At 40.5% G+C, this 19,043-nt stretch overlaps 1 long non-coding RNA gene across 3 annotated transcripts in view; it reads right to left on the bottom strand.

Moving 5' to 3' along the window:
• Positions 1-19,043, bottom strand: part of LOC132683015 (uncharacterized) — a 261,651-nt gene that overhangs the window by 207,676 nt on the left and 34,932 nt on the right. Inside the window, exon 2 of one of the 3 annotated variants that reach the window (XR_009612003.2) lies at positions 17,901-18,055. The exons of the other annotated variants lie outside the window; for them this stretch is intronic. This is a non-coding gene — a long non-coding RNA (uncharacterized LOC132683015). The remainder of the gene's footprint in view (positions 1-17,900; positions 18,056-19,043) is intronic. 3 annotated transcript variants of the gene reach the window in all.

Genomic DNA, 19,043 nt, shown 5'->3' with positions numbered 1-19,043 from the left:
TTTCTCAGGATCCACATAAGAGTGAAACCATATGGTATCTGTCTTTCTCTGTATGGCTTATTTCACTTAGCATCACACTCTCCAGTTCCATCCATGTTGCTACAAAAGGCCATATTTCATTTTTTCTCATTGCCACGTAGTATTCCATTGTGTATATAAACCACAATTTCTTTATCCATTCATCAGTTGATGGACATTTAGGCTCTTTCCATAATTTGGCTATTGTTGAGAGTGCCGCTATAAACATTGGGGTACAGGTGCCCCTATGCATCAGTACTCCTGTATCCCTTGGATAAATTCCTAGCAGTGCTATTGCTGGGTCATAGGGTAGGTCTATTTTTAATTTTCTGAGGAACCTCCACACTGCTTTCCAGAGCGGCTGCACCAATTTGCATTCCCACCAACAGTGCAAGAGGGTTCCTGTTTCTCCACATCCTCTCCAGCATCTATAGTCTCCTGATTTCTTCATTTTGGCCACTCTGACTGGCGTGAGGTGGTATCTGAGTGTGGTTTTGATTTGTATTTCCCTGATAAGGAGCGACGTTGAACATCTTTTCATGTGCCTGTTGGCCATCCGGATGTCTTCTTTAGAGAAGTGTCTATTCATGTTTTCTGCCCATTTCTTCACTGGGTTATTTGTTTTTCGGGTGTGGAGTTTGATGAGCTCTTTATAGATTTTGGATACTAGCCCTTTGTCCGATGTGTCATTTGCAAATATCTTTTCCCATTCCGTTGGTTGCCTTTTAGTTTTGTTGGTTGTTTCCTTTGCTGTGCAGAAGCTTTTTATCTTCATAAGGTCCCAGTAATTCACTTTTGCTTTTAATTCCCTTGCCTTTGGGGATGTGCCGAGTAAGAGATTGCTACGGCTGAGGTCAGAGAGGTCTTTTCCTGCTTTCTCCTCTAAGGTTTTGATGGTTTCCTGTCTCACATTCAGGTCCTTTATCCATTTTGAGTTTATTTTTGTGAATGGTGTGAGAAAGTGGTCTAGTTTCAACCTTCTGCATGTTGCTGTCCAGTTCTCCCAGCACCATTTGTTAAAGAGACTGTCTTTTTTCCATTGGATGTTCTTTCCTGCTTTGTCAAAGATGAGTTGGCCATACGTTTGTGGGTCTAGTTCTGGGGTTTCTATTCTATTCCATTGGTCTATGTGTCTGTTTTTATGCCAATACCATGCTGTCTTGATGATGACAGCTTTGTAGTAGAGGCTAAAGTCTGGGATTGTGATGCCTCCTGCTTTGGTCTTCTTCTTCAAAATTACTTTGGCTATTCGGGGCCTTTTGTGGTTCCATATGAATTTTAGGATTGCTTGTTCTAGTTTCGAGGAGAATGCTGGTGCAATTTTGATAGGGATTGCATTGAATGTGTAGATAGCTTTGGGTAGTATTGACATTTTGACAATATTTATTCTTCCAATCCATGAGCAGGGAATGTCTTTCCATTTCTTTATATCTTCTTCAATTACCTGCATAAGCTTTCTATAGTTTTCAGCATACAGATCTTTTACATCTTTGGTTAGATTTATTCCTAGGTATTTTATGCTTCTTGGTGCAATTGTGAATGGGATCAGTTTCTTCATTTGTCTTTCTGTTGCTTCATTGTTAGTGTATAAGAATGCAACTGATTTCTGCACATTGATTTTGTATCCTGCAACTTTGCTGAATTCATGTATCAGTTCTAGCAGACTTTTGGTGGTTCATTGACTTTTCTATAATGCTAAATCATCACTTTTTTTTTTTTGGCCTCCAAAGTAACTTTAGTTCTACTATTTAATTTTTAATGCACTTGCAATCCTTTTTAATATTATCCTTCTCCCTTTTAATTTAGCCTTCTTGTCTTTTCATCAGAGCCTCTTCTCCCTTTATAACTTTTGGCTACTATTCCACAGAGGCCATGCTTGCTTGCATCCTATTGAGAACATCTGTTCCTTCATAGTTTATTCTACCTCTACAGCAGGTCAATTTTAGAGTTGTGATCTTCTTCAAAGACTTTATGAGTCTGTTCGCTTCCCCTATTCTATGCAAATTTCCCACTAACTCCATGTTGGTTGTAGGTTCGACTGGGTTGGTGCTCTTTCTTCATCCTTGGCGAGAGAACACTGCTGGCCCCGGGGCCAGCTCTTTGATCACTGAAGTAGTCACCAAATGCCAGTCCAGTTGCAAGTTTCTTGCTACTACTTACCTGGAGCAGCACTCTCTGTCCTACTGAGATCATATTCCCTTTCTCACCATCTTGCTTGTTCTCTAGTTTTCCTAATCAAGGAAGATAAATTACCATTTACAGAATGCACTGCCATGTGCTTTTACTTTTCTGCTACCTTTCACACTTTCTTCCTGGAGACCCTATCTCCCAGGATGCCATTGGCCATTACCGGATACCCTGAACTTCTCTGACCTTAGTCTCTAAGACTGATTGTCTCTGATCTTTCAAACAAAGTTGATGAGGGAAGGGAAAGGGGAAAGAGTGATCTGGCTGCCTCAAAAATCAGCACCAAGTCAGCAGAGCACTGGCTCTGAAATTTTAGGTGCATCCCCCACCCAGAGCTTCTGACTCAGTAGATTGGAGATGAGGCTTGTAAATTTGCATTTCTATGAAGTTGCCAAGTAATGCTGATGCTGCTGGTCTAAGGACCATACACTGATATCCACTGCAGTTGTGGAATATATGCCCTTTTCTCTGATTAATAAGACCCCTCTAAGTCAAAGCAGACAGTGGGAGTGGAAAATGCCTTTTTTTTTCCCCAGGTGGGCTCTATATCTTGAAGCCAAACTTGAGCAGGTTTTCTCTGATTGGAAGAAAATAAAAACTTCTAGTATTAACTTCTCTGTTGGTTTTGGCTTTCAGGGGAGGTTGTTACAGATATTTTAGTGAGAAAGGGTGTTTTAAGGGCTGCCAGCCAGATGCCATTTTAAACCAGAAGTTTGTAAACATCATTTTTTAAAACAACATAATATTCCTTCCAATGGATGTTCCATAATTGCTTCATCATTCTCCTAATGTTGTGCTCTTAGGCTATTATCAATTTTTCAGTATTAGTAGGTACAGCCGCACTGAGCACCTTTATAAATGAAGTCATTTCTGAATTTTTATATTATTTCTCCTGATAAATTATGAAAAGAATAATTACATGACCCCTTTCATGGCTACAAATACAAATAGCCAAATTCTTTTCTCAAAAATGTATTGTAGAAATCAACATTAGGTATTCTCATGGGGGGCAGGGGGAATCTACTATTTTGTGTTACTTTAATATAGGAAAAAGAATAGTATCTCGTTATTGTTTTAGCTTGCTTTTCTTACTTTTTTTTTTTTTTTTTTTTTTTGGTCAAGGAATAGCTCTCCCCTTACCCTGCAGACTCTACTTTTCCTCAAACCAGGCACACACCAAAACTACCATAACAGAAGGGGTCTTTGGTAATAAAATTCTGGTAGGAAGGAAGGCCAGAACCTCCTTCATCATAATAACATACAGAAGATGCATCGGCAGTAAGCTCATTTTGGCACGTGAAGGTCTGTTTTGTTCTCTATTCAATGAATGGGTCATGCTGAAAGCCTGATCTTGCCTACACACCTGCAATCCACCCTCAGTATCCAAAAACCGATGACACTTCTGATGCAGAACTGGTTGTAAAATAATGACCCAAACTTTCACAACAGGCTAGACATAAGAAAAGGCAGACTCCTGGGACAGGAGATGTAGAAGGAGAGAAGAGGAGGGTGCCTGGATGGTTTAGTCAGTTAAGTGGCTGACTCTTGATTTTGGCTTAGGTCATGATCTCCCGGTTCATGGGATGGAGCCTCACATCAGGCTCTGAGTGGAGACTGCTTGGGATTCTCTCTCCCGTTCTCTCTCTGCCCCTCCCCTGCTCATGTGCTCTCTCTCTCTCTCAAAATAAATACATAAACATTTTTAAAAAATAAAAGTAGAAAAAAGGAGGGAAGAGGAAAAGGAAGCAATGAGATTTTAAAAGACCAAAAGCTGAGAGAAAAGGGGAAGAACCTAGAAAGAACCAGAAGTGGCAAGATCCTTAGCTGACTTTGAATAGGTGGACAGTAGAGTGCCCTTAAAGTAGGAAGCTCAGAGCCAGCATCCACCCTTTGGAGGACCCAAGGGTGAATGGCTTAGAGGCTCTCTTTCTGAATTCCTTCCCAAAATACACAAACTACCACACTGGATACTGTAGAGCAGTGGTTCTGAACATTGGCTATAATTAGAATCACTTAGGGAGGGAGTTAAAACAACAACAACAACAACAACAAAACTGATTCCAGGGACCACAATTGGGCATTAATCTCGTTTAGAAATTCCTCAGGTGATTTTAATGTAAAGCCACTAGTGATGAGAAGTTTGGGGAAAATCATTCAAATCCAAAGTCGAGAACTGATTATCCTTCTTATATGTTAAACTCCTTGACCAGTTAATGGGAAGTTCATTTGGGAATGAACTGTGCCACCGCATTCCACAATAAAGACTGTAGTGCTAAGTTAGGAAGTAAAATTTAACATTTCTCCATAAGCCATTCCTCAGTCATTCGGATGGTAGGTTCATAGCTATAAATCAGAGTAGCAGAGTAATGTCTACCTACTTTCTGAGTCTAGCAGCTCAGAGCTGATTGCTGACCATTTGTAAAGTGCCACGGAGCATGGCTTCTGGATGAGCTCTTAGTACAGTATTATTGTCTCTGTTGTTCTACCACATGCCAGAGTGTACATTTAATGGTGTGTAAACAGAACCACTGAAATGTAAATACTAACTTACAGGAGCAAAATTCCTTTTGTTTTCCTCCTCTGAACACTTAAACTAGCCTGTCTACAGTAATAGCAAAGCTTATGATGATGGATTTGAGATTAGATACTGTACTCATAAAGCTCTGTTGCTATGTAAATTTTAAATAACTGAGGTTGTAAAGGACCTTTAAAAATGTCCTAGAGCTATCAAGGGACATACAAGTAGGATATATAAATAACTTCTTCAAATCAGTAAGAAAAAAGAGAACCCAATAAAGAAAAATGTGAAAGTGACTTGAACATACACTTCACAGAAGTGGTTATCCACATAACACGTGAATGGATTCTCAACTTCATTAGTCAGCAGGGAAATGAAAATTCAAAACCCAGTAAGAATGCCTAAATTAAATATACAGAGAATATCAAGTGTTAGCAACTGGACTCTCATACACTGCTGGTGGAGGTATAAATTGATACAATCACTTTGGAAAACAATTAGAGAGATGAACATACATACCCTCTGTGACCTAGTAGTAGGCACCCCTGTGACATAGCAATATGTGACCACTATAACCCAACACTTTGACTCCTAAGAATTCCTCCAATAGAATTTTTTATTCAAACACGAACAAGAATGCTCATAACAGCACTATTCATAATAGCAAAAATCTGGCAATGACCCAGATATCCATCAAGAGTAGGACAGATGAATGTATTATGTATATTCATACAATGGAATACTGTCAACAACGATAAAGAACTACTTATGACTTACTCATAACAACATCAGTAAATCTTACAAATGGAATAATGAGTCAAAGAAGCCAGATACAAAATCATACATATGTATGACTTCAGTTCTATGAAGTTCAAAAACAGGCAAAAAGTATCTACAATATTAGAAGTCAGGATCCTTGCGTAACAGTTCAGGAATGGTGACTACAAAAGAGGGAAGGGAATTTCTGAGATACTACAATGTTCTTCTTGACATAGGAGTGGTTGTGTTAATGGACTCCTTTTGTAATAAATAAATTGTGAACAAATGATTAATATAGTTTATTCTAGACATACAAAAAGTTCTTTTAAAAGTAAAGTGAAGTTTAGGACAATGCTTTCCATAATTGTGAATTATAAAAATCTAATTTATATACAGTCAAGACAGCAGACAGAAGAATTCTAACACCACCACTTACTAACGAGGTACCTATGGGAAAATTATTTTATCTCTCTGAGCCTCTACTCCTTCAAGCATATACATTAATTCTAACAACAGCTACAGGAAATAGAATTAAATGGCATACAAGAGAAAACGCCCACCATGGTGTATAACATACAACAGGAGCTCCATAAACATTTGTGAATTTCTCCCTGTCATATTATTCCCATGTAGAATGAACAAAATAAATAAAACTGTAAGAAAGAGCCTTAATCTACTTTCCTACTCAACTCAACAAAGTTAAAGGATTCAAATCTATCTGACTGCAATTCTTTCAACTTTCATGCTTGGTCTTACGTTCCCTAGAAGATACTAGCTCTGATGAACTCTTTGTCCCACCCTTGCTGAAATTCATCCAACACTCTTACTAGAAAACTTAATTTGCCATTGCAATGTTGGGAACCCCAGGTGCCTCCAATGATCTCAAGGACCATAATGGAATTTTCTAAACAAGCCTACCTCACTTTATTCTTTAATATGTAACTAACTACATGTTCTAAGCATAATTAGAAATACATAGGTATAAGGTAAGGAGGTAATGTACGATACCATGAAACCAAGTAAACAATGAAAAATCTTGAGAATTATTTATTTAAATCAGGTGTTGGCAAACTTTTTCTGTAAAGGACCAGATAGCAAATGTTTCAGGCTTTTTGGCCATGCTGTCTTTGTTGTAACTCTCAACTCTGCCATACTGAAAGCTGGGCCAAAAAATTACCTTTTTAAAGTTCAGAACAAGTTTTGGTTGTGAAGATTCTCACACAATACATAGCTGAACGGTCATAGAAGTGTTCTAATAAACCTTTATTTAGAAAAAATAAAGCCCTGCAATGGGCTACCTGTGGCCCACAGGTTCTAGTGTGCTGACCCCTGATTTAAAGATGAAGCCAAAGGTGATTTCTTCTTTTTTAATAATGCTCTATCTCTCAACTCTTTCAGGCTTGTTTTAAAACGGCCTGGAGAAATATCCAGTCAACTGAATTTAAACCAACTTGGGACTTGGACGGAGGGCCTTTCTTTCAGCCCTGAACTAATTAAGGACTGGTTTCTCTTTGACCTAACCTCGCGACAGCTCCGCGAGGATGAGGCACCGTGTTTCCATTCATCTTCTAGCTTTATCACAGCTGTACCATTCCTGTCAGCAAAACTCCGGGGCTGTCAGCATTTTCATTATAATGCTAGCATCTCAGGAGGTTATAAATCTGCCTAAGATAGCCTGAGCTAAAACTTGGCATGACAGCTTCTAGACCAAGAATTTTCTCAAGGATGAGCAAGCTGGCTCAACAAAAAGTAAGTTCATACTGAAAGCTGGGCCAAAAAATTATCTTTTTAAAGTTCGGAACAAGTTTCAGTTGTGAAGATCCTCACACGATTCAATTTAACAAGCATTTATTGAGTTCCTACCATGGATGGCGTCTGTTATTGTATCTGCCCCACTTTACTTCTCTTGGGGATCTGCATCTCCCCCAATTCATGGCAGCTTCTAATGGAGATGTCAATCAAGGAGGCTTGCCTTGCCTTCCCCCAGAGTAAGTCACGTGACACAAGTGAGCCAATTATATGATCCCAACTCTCAAGGCACAGCATTGATCCAAGGACAGTTTGGGATTGTTTCCTTTTTCAAAGCTGTTACAATTTCTTGGAACAAGAAAATCTCTCTCCTTCTTTGTTGTGATCAAGTGGCACCATGAAGCTGCTGTGTGGGATGAATGTGAGGGACCATTGGACATCCTGTCAGTGATACCCAGTAGGTGGTTGGATCCAGGATGCAGCTATGGATTTGGGAGTCATTAGTGTGCTTTAAAAAAACAGTATGAAGAGACCTCTGGGATCCTACAGTTCTCTGAAACACAGTTTAAGAGTACTAAGAACACAGCTAGAAAGTAAAAAGTACAAATAACTCCTCAACAAAGATACTGTGCCCCTACTACATGGTTCATTCCAGGCTGGGTGCTAGGGCTACAAAGGTGAATGAGAATAATGTATGGTACTTACAAGGAGATACAAATTCAATGCACTTATCAGCTGTGGACTCCGAGTCCCATAAGATTTGGGTAATATGACATTCTGTCCCTCTACTATGACCGATGAAAGCCCAAAGCCTTCCTGAAAGTTTCTGCGGAGTAGCCACTCTCTACACCTTCCTACTTCCACACAATTTGTTTCCACTGAGTAGCAGCCTAGATTAGGAACACATTTATGAACTCCAAGAGCGTGTTATCATCCATTCACTTGGCTTGTATTTGTAGTATTTTGATTTACCTTGCATTTGTGACTATCATATTTTGTCAGCTACCCCAGGACTTTATTGTAAACAGAGATTCTATAATTATACCTCAGGCTGCACAATAGTGGTGTTATGTCTTTGTCGATGAAGCTTTATTCCACTCATTCTACCTATACCACCCTTGAGAGGCCTCTCTCTTCTTTTTTTGTGTCCATAACAGGGCATTAGCCTGCCCAATCACTAGTTACCCAAGCCAACCCAAGAAAGCAGCCATAGGATTTTCTCCTGTGGCAGGGCCAACAGAAAAGATAGATGAGACTGCGTCAACTCAGAAACATTTGTTGCATCAGTTAGGTTCACTCAACTGCTGTGACAAATCTAAACATGTTAACCGGTACTGACGAAATTGAAGTTTGGTTTGGGGCCACAAAACAGTCCAAGGTAGATGTTCCTGACTGAGTGTGATACCACATAGTGATTCAGGGGCCCAGGCGCCATCTATCTTGTGGCTCTAGAATACCTATGCCTCATCATCATCATCTATGTCCAGCTGTTATAAAGAAAAAGAGAGTAGGGAGGAGGCACACACCTCCTTCAAAGCCCTGGCCCAGACCAGACCGTCGGACCATCACACAGTTTGTCCCGTGGACACACAAACTACAAGGGCTAGGAAGTATAATCCATTCAACACACCCTCCCAAAATCCAGTCTCCATGCAGGGAGACAATAGACATAGGTGGTCAACTAGTGGACTCTACCATTCTTGGTTTATCTACTCTGGTTAAGATCACCCCAGTGGATAAAATCACAGGCAAGAGGCTCCATACATTGCCTTTTATCCTCTTTTATCCATCACTCATCTCTTTCTCTTACAACCTCAAGTGTTCTTCCTCTGCAAGACCTCTCACACTCCTCCTAATTCCACCTTTTCTCTTGTAACGACAGAAATATAAGAATTTCATAATATCTCCATTGTGACCATGGCTTTATTCTGAGCATTTTACAGACCAAGTCATGAATATCTAAATTATTCATTACATCTAATGGAACACAACATGCAAAATAATCCCAACCTTTCAAGGCCATGGCTCCAAGCTCACATAAGGCAACTTTTCCAAAGACATCGTTTATCCTGACAAGTTCTCCCTTTTTCTGAATACAGCAAATTCCTTCCTGATCAGAATTGCCATTCTCATATATACGTCTGTTTCACCAGCATCTAGCACTACCGATGTCACTTTATTAACTGAATTGTCTTTCGTGATCCTAGTTATTCTAACCTGAAAAGATACAGGACACATATTTAGTCAACAAACATTTACTAAGAGCCTACTGTGTAGTTAGCAATGTGAAAGACAATGTGAAAGACACTGGAGATTGGAGGATGAAGAGAATACACTTGCAAGTCACCAAGGATTTACTGAGGGGTACGGAAGACAGGTTATAAACAAGTATTTATAGCCCGTTGCAAGAGAGCTCTGAACAGGTCTTCATAGGATAAGAAAAAAGGACACACTCAACTCTGCTTGAAGATGTCAGGTTAGTATTATTCACCAGCTCTTATGGTGTCCCCAGTCTGTATTCAGTGTTATGATGGGCAGTGTGAAGGCTACGAAAGAAATAAAATGTTCCATCCTTGTCCTTGAGGAGCATATCATCTCCATCCACAGAGCAATAATGTTCTCGCCAAGGCTGTATAGAGTGCTGCAACTCAGTGAAAAGGGATGTTAATGATGCCGAAGATGAGGTAAACTTCCTGGGGGAGGTTAAGTCTTCAGCTGGACCTTGAAATTTTGTTTTGATTACGATGGGAGTGACATATGAAACAACTGGCTTTCCAGGCAAAGGAAAGAAATGGAGTAAGAGAGAACAGGGGAAAATACAGCCAGTGTATACCCAAACAGGAAAGACATTAATCTTTCTGGAGTGAAAGGAATTTAGCAGACCAAAATGGAGGAGAGTGTGAGTGGCTTGCTGGAGTCAGCCTTATGAGCTCAGCAGGTAAGATTTAATGTATATACATTTTTAAATGAATTATTTCACACAACAACACACCTCACAGGGAAGCTTCTGTAATTCCAAATTGGGCTAAACTCGGATGTAAAACGTCGACATGAAGAGAAGACAGCCCTTCCTCAGATGGCAGAGCAGCAGAAATAAGACACAAATAGTCAACCCTGTTCTGCTTTCCCTAGTAAAGGCAGATTATTTGCATAAGTGAACAAAAGACATTTTACACAACTTTGGGAACTATTTTTACCTTTCCTCCATAAACATTAATGAAAATCAGAATCCCAGAATCCTAAAAGGAATCTTGGGGGTCAGATTTATTAATTATTCTCTTGTACACTTAAAATGATTACCCATTAAAATGATTAAAATGATTAAAAATTACCCAAGATTTGTAATTTTATATTTGGTTGGATGCTGATGTACATTGTAAGTTTTGAGGTACATTGTTCATGTGCCCTGAGTAGTTATGTTTAAAGAAGCATTTTAAAATCAAATGTATTAAGTAAAACATGATATAATAAAAAATAAGAAAGATTTAATGCATATAAATTAGGAGACTATTGAAGCTTTATGAGGATGGGGACTATTTGATAGAAGCAGAGACCCTCATGCCTACGGTGGCCTGATCCATAAACACTTGTGGATTTTTAACCCATGCACAATTTTCACTATCAAGAGTCAGGAAGTGGGCACCTGGGTGGCTCAGTCGGTTAAGCCTCTAACTCTTGATTTCAGTTCAGATCACGATCTCACGGTTTGTGAGAGAATCGAGCCCTGAGTCGGGCTCTGTGCTGACAGCACGAGGCCTGGTTGGGATTCTCACTCTCTCTGCCTCTCCCCCGCTCAAAAGAGAGCATGTGCGCGCGCGCTCTCTCTCTCTCTCTCTCGCAAAGTAAATAAACTTAAAAAAAAAAAAAAAAAGGAAGTATTGGTGCTGCCACGTCATTCTGGATTGAGTGGCACAACTTTGATCCTCTGGGTTTATGAAGTCAGTATGTAGATGAAAATCAGTTGGAGACATCCTAAGAATACTGCAAGTAAAATTTCCCCAATTTCATAGCGCTGCTTTCTGAAATCTTAATGAGGTTTTCATTTGGGAATCCATGGCAGTCCTTCTGAAATCACTATATATCATGCTTCCCCCTTACTGGTCTCATGTGAACAAGCTTGCTAACTTTTTTAAAGGAAATTTGAGATTTATTTTGTTTCAAAACTGTGTTATTTTCCTAAATTTTTTTAATGTTATTTATTTTAGAGAGACAAAGCAGAGAGAGTGGCACAGAGAGACAGAGACACGGAATCTGAACCCATGAACTGTGAGATCGTGACCTGAGCCAAAATCGGGTGTTTAACTGACTGAACCGACTGAACAAGTTGCCCGAAAGCTGTATTATTGTTTATCTGAATCTGATCATCTTCTTTTCTAGGTAGATGCAAATTGATTTCTCTGTCCTCTTTACCTTCTCCTGCTGGGTATGACCAGTTGACATCTCGAGTCAAATGAACTACTTTCACATTAGCTACGAGCCTTAAGACTAAACGATCTATTTACAAAAATTAGACTTTTCTTCTTTACAAGCAAAACTTTACATATAAAACTGGGGCCCAAAAACAAATCCCTGTGGGATGCTTTTCTTCCTTACTCTGACTGTTTAAGATAATTCAACTGAATTGCCTATAGGAGTAAACCAGATAACATGAGCAAATGAAGGATCCCTCATATAGTAAAAACAACAAGGCAAACACAGTGAGGAATGGCAAATAATAGAGTCTCAGTGATGGGAAGAAAATGAAGAATAATGAGGCCTGTGGCAAAATCAGTTGCCACGCCCCATCCCAACGGAGCAGCTGCTACAGAGTGCTGGCTTGTCATTTCCATGCACGCAGCTACAGCATTTCCAGATTTTCTCATTTTTCAAAAGATGACATAATTCAGATTTTTATGCGAAATCTCTCGGGTTTTGTGGGTTTTTTTCATTTTGGCAACCACATCAGAGACCCTACTGGTGCTGCCCACTGGCCATTTCTGACCCACATGACCATCTCCCACTTCCCTTTTCAAAAGCTGAAAAAGCAGGTGCTCACTTCCCCCAGACTCCCTACTTTTAGGAATGGCCACGTGACCCAGTTCTTGCCTTTGAGATACAACGAAAAATTTTCTGGGGGCAACTCTAAAGACAAGTTTTCTAGGAAGGTATCGTTCCTTATCTGATAAAAGAAAAAAAAGGTATGAAGAGAAATCATTCACTACCATGGCTATTACCTAGCTTTTTTGCCCTTAGTTGAAATCACTTATGCGGTGGGATGCCTAGAGGTGTGGCAGCCATTTTATAAGCGCGATGAGGAGAAGAGAACTACGGAAATGTCAGTCTAGAGCTCTGTGTTAGTCTGCTCAGGCTGCCGTAACAAATCACCATAGACTGGGTGACTGGACAGAAATTTCTCTCTCAGAGGTTGAGGAGCCCAAGGTCAAGATGCCAATAAGGTAGATTTCATTCTGAGGCCTCTTCTCTCAGCTTGCAGGTGGCTCTCATCTTGCTAAGTGCTCACATGACCCCTACTTTGTGTACATGCCAGCGGAGACAGCAAGCTCGTTGGTATCATTTATTTTAAGAGCACTAATCCCATCATAAGGGTCCCACCCTCATGACCCACCTAACCCTAATTACCTCCAAAGGTCCCATCACCAAATACTGGGGGCATCATACTGGGGGTTAGGGCTTCATCCTATGAAGTTTGAGAAAACACAAACATTCATTTCATAACAAGTTCTTAAGTTGACAAGCCACTGATAGAACTCTGGGAACATCCACCTCCGTTCATTATGTTATACGAGATAATAAAATGTTTATTATTTAAGCCACTATTAAGTAGGTAGTTGGTACACACAGCCAAAAAATATTCCTAATTGATATAATTTTTTTGTTAAATTCTGTGTATAATTTCCTTACAATGTATTTTCCTAACAATAATTCAGAATTCCTATGTATTAACTGGGATTGTTAAAGATTCAAAGTCTGATATCCTAAATAAAGCTCCACTACTTAGGGTCAGTACTATCTGCTTAGAACTTTCTCAGTAATTGTGGTATGGGTGGTAATTATAAGCTGTTATAAGTGAGTTCCTTCATGCCAATTTCTCTGGGAAGATCTTTAATCTAGTTTGTGATGCTGATAACAACTTTGAGGAAGTAAAGTACATCCCTGGGAAAATCTAATGAAAGATTTGGAATTTCTCCTGAGAAAAATGCACTTACACACTTTATACTGATGTCTGAGTATACTTGCATGAGTTTCACAGGCCCCCTGAATCATTCCATGGATGTCCAAATAAAGAACCAATGACTTCGAGATTGATTTAGAAGAAGTACTAAAGTCAGACCTGGAAAACCACGATTGGGAACGGACACAGAATCAGAAATGACCAGTTTGGGAATGAAGGATAGCCATCCTCTGTAACCAAATAACCCAACAGCTATTTGAGATGAACTCCATGCCACAGGCTACTTGCTCAGGATCCAGAAACAACAGCTCTTCCCTGAGAAGCTGTTATAAGTCTCCGGACACACATACAGCCTCCAAAAGGCAAACCTTACATTACTTCACCTTCTCCACCTAGATTGTAGTACACAGCACAACTAGGCAGAAATAAGGCACCATGAGATGGCATTCCGCAAGGAGGTAGGAGGAGGGGTGCTCTTGCCTTTACCCAATCTGGGCACAGACTCTTGACATATAATAATACTGGGCTATGTGATTATATGCCTCTATCCAGAAGGAGTCTTTAACACGGACTTCTAAGTAGTGTCTTAGTGTTGCCAATTTGCCAGAACTAGTTTTGATTCCCTAGGCCTAAAATGTACACTTCTAAGTTGATTTGTGTCTTAAATAAATAGCAAAAAATTTTACCGCAGCATTGGTACAAGCGAGACTCTGCTCAGTGAAGCCAAGGAATCTGATGGGCTAAGTTCCAGATTCATCTTGGCACGGCTGACCAGCCCAACAGTATGCAACTCTGTGAAAATCTGAACATTTTCCTTTTGAAAGCACATTATTCACAACAGTGTTTTTCTTTATCTAGCTTTGATCGCTCCTAAATCTCAAATGTCTTTTCTAAGTTGGAATATCTTGCAGCCCTACTAAAAAATGAGAAAGCTGGCCACCTTAAATTTTACAATATTAGTTTACATTAGTACTAACATTTCCTGAAGGAAAAACATATAAAGGCAGACATGTCTTCTATAATCTGGAGACTACTTCTGCTTGAGTTTACCAAATTCTACCCTGAGTATTTTGAGTTTGGCTAACAATTAAAAATTTGCCTTTTTTGGATAAAGCCAGTAAAATTTGGACGTTGTTACCTAATGAAGAAAAAGGAGCCTTGGTTATGGCATTATTTTCTGTGGAGAGAAAATAATCTGCCAAGTGAAAAAAGAAATTTCAGGAAAGAAATTACTACAGCAAGTCTGTTTACATTGTTTTTAGACTCTAGTGCTAAAGACCTTTTGGTGTCATGTATGGGCCAATAAGCACATGATTAAACATTGAGTGAATAAGAACTAAACTATGCATTTTCATCTTTTACTTGTGCCTCTTGGTTGTTTGCAAGCAAATGATGACTTTTTTAAAAAAATAATTCATTAGGGGCACCTGGGTGGCTCAGTCGGTTAAGCACCCGACTTTGGCTCAGGCCATGATCTCGCAGTTTGTGGATTCGAGCCCAACATCGGGCTCTGTGCTCACAGCTCAGAGCCTGGAGCCTGCTTCAGATTCTGCCTTTCCCTCTCTCTCTGTGCCCCTCCCCCCCTCGTGCGCCAGCCCTCTCTCTCAAAAAATGAATAAACATTAAAAAAATAATAATTCATTAAAGCCATACAAGTTAATGTGATATATAAGATAAACGTAGAATGTTTCCAATAAACTTCACCTCTACCTTGGCCATCCCACAGCAATGCCTTATGTCTAGTTTGGTCCTCATCTGATATGTCCTATGTGCTCATCTTTCACAATATCCCAGGACACACGGAAGTCCTAAGAAAGGAGAGTGGAAGCTTCAGTTCTGAGACCTCCTCAGCTGACTGAAATAGTAGTTGTTGACATTCTGAGATTTTTACCATGAAAGTCACTAAAGAACATGAATCCTCAAAGATGTCAATGGGATCACGTAAAGACAACATGGGAAAAAACATCCTTACACACTGGATGTTTGCCCTCTATTCACATCCCTGCTTGCTAATTGCTGTTATGCTTGCTTGTCATTATCCATCTAGAATCTAAACAACCAATTTAACATAATGTGTGTTTGTGGGTTTATAAAACCCCAAATCAGTTAGCTCTGGTGCACAACAAACCATCCCAAAATGTACCAGTTTAGAATAACCCTTTATTATGACTCATGAGTCTACAGTCACTTAAATGGTTCTACCAATCGAGAGGAGGCTTGATTGTCTTGGCTAAGCTCTTTCATATCTGAAGTTTTGCCTGGGAAACTGAAATGACTCCACTCTAGTCCACATAGGATCTCATCCTCCACCTGGCTGTCCAGGCCTGTTCCCATAACGACTGACAGTGTTCCAAAAGGAAGAGTGGAGAGGCACCTAAGGTGTCTTGAGACCAGGCTCTTAATTCACACACAATCACCTGATGGATTCATTCTATTTGTCAAAGAAAGTCACAAGCCCCGCCAAGGATTGCCCATATGGGAGAAGATACAAAATCTCCCATTGCAAATGTAAGGGATATAGGGAGAGGTGAAGAGGAGAGCTATTTTTGCCACAGAAACATGATAAACCTCCCAAGCAAAAAAATGTTTCTTTGTAAGGGGTTTAATTTGAAATAAGGAGAACTCTTTGTAACACCAATGGGTCTTCACAAATCTAAGCACATTACCAGGTAAGGCCCGGCTTCCAGTTCGTGCAGACCCCCAGCTTATTCCTCAGTTCTGTTGCCCACTCCCATCAAACGATCTTTCAGTTCCCACACAGGAAGGAGAGTTCGGAGGACAATGTTTGTTGAAAAGTAATTTAGGCAGCCTCTGGCCCGGAATGCATCCACTGAACTGGAAGATTCAGGAGCTACAAAAATAAAACACTTGATGGACAAATAAATGCTTGGCTCTTTCTAAAGGAGGGGGCTGGAGAGCACAGGAACTGGCAGGAAAGGTCAGTACAAGAACAAACATACCACACAGCGCTCGCCAAGGTACCACAAACTCCCGGGGAGGCTCAAAGCCCTCGGGGGCAAAAGGAGGAGGAGAGGGAAAGCTCTTAACAGAAGGAAGCCGAATACCCATAAAAGCCAAAGACAGAGAAAATGAAAACAACACAGAGGCAATAGAAATCTGGAGGACCCAAAATAAAATGAGTTCAGTTTCAACAAAGTTCAAAAATACTAGTCTTTCTGGAAAATGAATCACTGGCATGCATGCCAATTTCACTGATGGCATGTCTTTAATATTTGTATATACAGCACCAAATAGAAATAGCTCCTTGATATTTAAAGAGTTTATTCCCAAGCCGTGGATTATCTGGTCCTCTGTTTCTCCTCTTTCTATTTCCTTTAGCCTAGGTAGTTTGGCAGGTAAATAGAGATTTACAAAACACACTAATAGAAGAAAATAGCAGAGGATAATAAAAATTAAGACTACTATGTAACAGAAACTTTATAAATGTTAAATGTTAGCATCCTAACAACCCAGAGAGGAAAGTATCATTACATCCCTTGAAGAAAGTCAAAACTTGAGGGGCGCCTGGGTGGGTCAGTCGGTTAAAGCATCCAACTTCGACTCAGGTCATAATCTCATGGCTTGTGGGTTCGAGCCCCACATCGGGCTCTGTGCTGACAGCTCAGAGCCAGGAGCCTGCTTCAGATTCTGTGCCTCCGTCTCTCTCCGCCCCTTCCCCACACTCTATCTCTCTCTCTCTCCCTCAAAAGTAAATAAACATGAAAAACAAATTAAAAAAGAAGAAAAGTAAAAACTTGGGACACCTGCATGGCTCAGTCACATAGGGGTCTGACTCTTGATTTTCACTCAGTTTGTGATCCAGATTGGTGATCCCATGCTGAGCATGGAGCCTGCTTGGGAGTCTCTCTCCCCCCTCTCTCTGCCCCTCCCCCCTCAAAATAAATATAAGAAGGAAGGAAGGAAGGAAGGAAGGAGAAAGAAAGAAAAAGAAAGAAAGAAAGAGAGAGAAAGAAAGAAAGGGAGAGAGAAAGGGAGAGAGAAAGGGAGAGAGAAAGAAAAAGAAAGAATCAAAACTTTAGGATTAGAACAGTAAACTAACTTTCACAAGGTCTCACTTCTTACATGCTCAGGATTCCAACCCACTTGTGCCTGACTTCAAAGCCCAGTGCTTTAACATGGTTCCTTAGAACTCTGAGACCAATTAAAGGCCTCCATTTGACTGTTGGGCACCCAGACCACTGTGACTGGTTGAGCTGCCGATATTAATCCGTGTCCTGGGTTAGTGACGGACCCTGGGCTTGAGACAGTTCTGCCACCTTCTGGTCCAGGGCCCGTGCTCCCACCACATTCCTAAGGGCACAAAATCCAGTTAATGTCTTCACTCATTTGGAAATTGTTTATTGAGCAGCTGCAGGGGAGCACAGCGTGAACAATACACTGAGTTCCCAGCAGTTGCAAGATGAACACTGGATTGTAAGGAACCCTGAAACACAGAGCAAAGAAAAGCGTGGGGATTCAATTACCCATTATTCCTACTTTTTCCTCCTTCCTTGTTCCTTTGATGTGTGTTCGTCCTTCTCTTAGTCACCCCGCTCCACAGCACTTTATCACAGCAGTATTTTAGCCAGTAGTATTTTAACGACTCAAGAAGAACTGATTGGGCTCCTGCTCCCCACATTTGGGACCTTTTTCTGTAATTAAAGGATTGAAAAACACTGAAGACAACAGCTCTGAAACTTCAGAAGTCCTAAATACCTTGACTATCTTCACAGCAGTCTCTTAATCCCTCCAGTATGGTGGTAAAACCCACTGCCAAGAATCTTCTCCATAGGGTGCTTACAGAAATATCTCCTTTTGCAGCAGTTTGATGTCTTTTTTTTTTTTTTCATTAGCACTATGCTAAAATGTCTAGAGGAAGTTAGCCAGCCTAGGGTAATATCTCAGAAAGCGAAGCTTGAGACAAGGGCTGGGGTGCGGATGGTTTTATAGGAGTCAGCCCCAGAAAGCAGAGGTGAGGGAGAGGCAAAAGCAATCCAGGAGACCGAGCAAAGACAATAAAATTGTATGTTGGTGTGCTGGTTACCTCTGTGGACAAGTACAGCTCACTCCTGCTGAGGAGCCTCAGACTTGTCTCACCAGACGACAAGCCCAGAATAGTCACGCGCTGCCTTCCATTAGCCTTTGAGGCAAGACTGCTCCACAGTGCATTAACTTCCCCGCACTTCCAAGGCCTGTCTCTGGGTGCCTGATCATCCGTCTGTGGCTCCAGAAAGGCCCTCTAAGGCAGCAGAGTAGAAAGATGCCACTTCCCACACTTGATGAGGGATTCTGGTCACTTGCATGGATCTGTCCACCTCAGTGGCACTAAAATCGGAAGGCCCGACAGGATGCCGTGCATTGCATCATCAGCATCTACCAGAAGTAACATTACTCGTTTTGAAATAGAAGTAATTAGAGATTCTGTTTGGTACCTTGTAATTTACAAAGTGCCCTTCACATACATAGTTGCATTTTGTTCCCATAGTAGACATACTATGAGATTGACCTTATTATTATCACATTTCCTCATAAAGCTCTGAGGATCAGAAAATCTGACAATGGTAAGAATACCCCTTCTTACTGAGAGTTCTAGTCTGCTCCCTCCAGTCAGAATTGACTTAATGAGAACATCTTCATTGG

This window comes from Panthera onca, chromosome C2 (genome assembly GCF_046562875.1).
Source record: "Panthera onca isolate mPanOnc1 chromosome C2, mPanOnc1 haplotype 2, whole genome shotgun sequence".
NCBI lineage: Eukaryota > Metazoa > Chordata > Mammalia > Carnivora > Felidae > Panthera > Panthera onca.
Note: the sequence above shows the minus strand (reverse complement) of the source record. Positions and strands in the feature narration are given on the sequence as shown.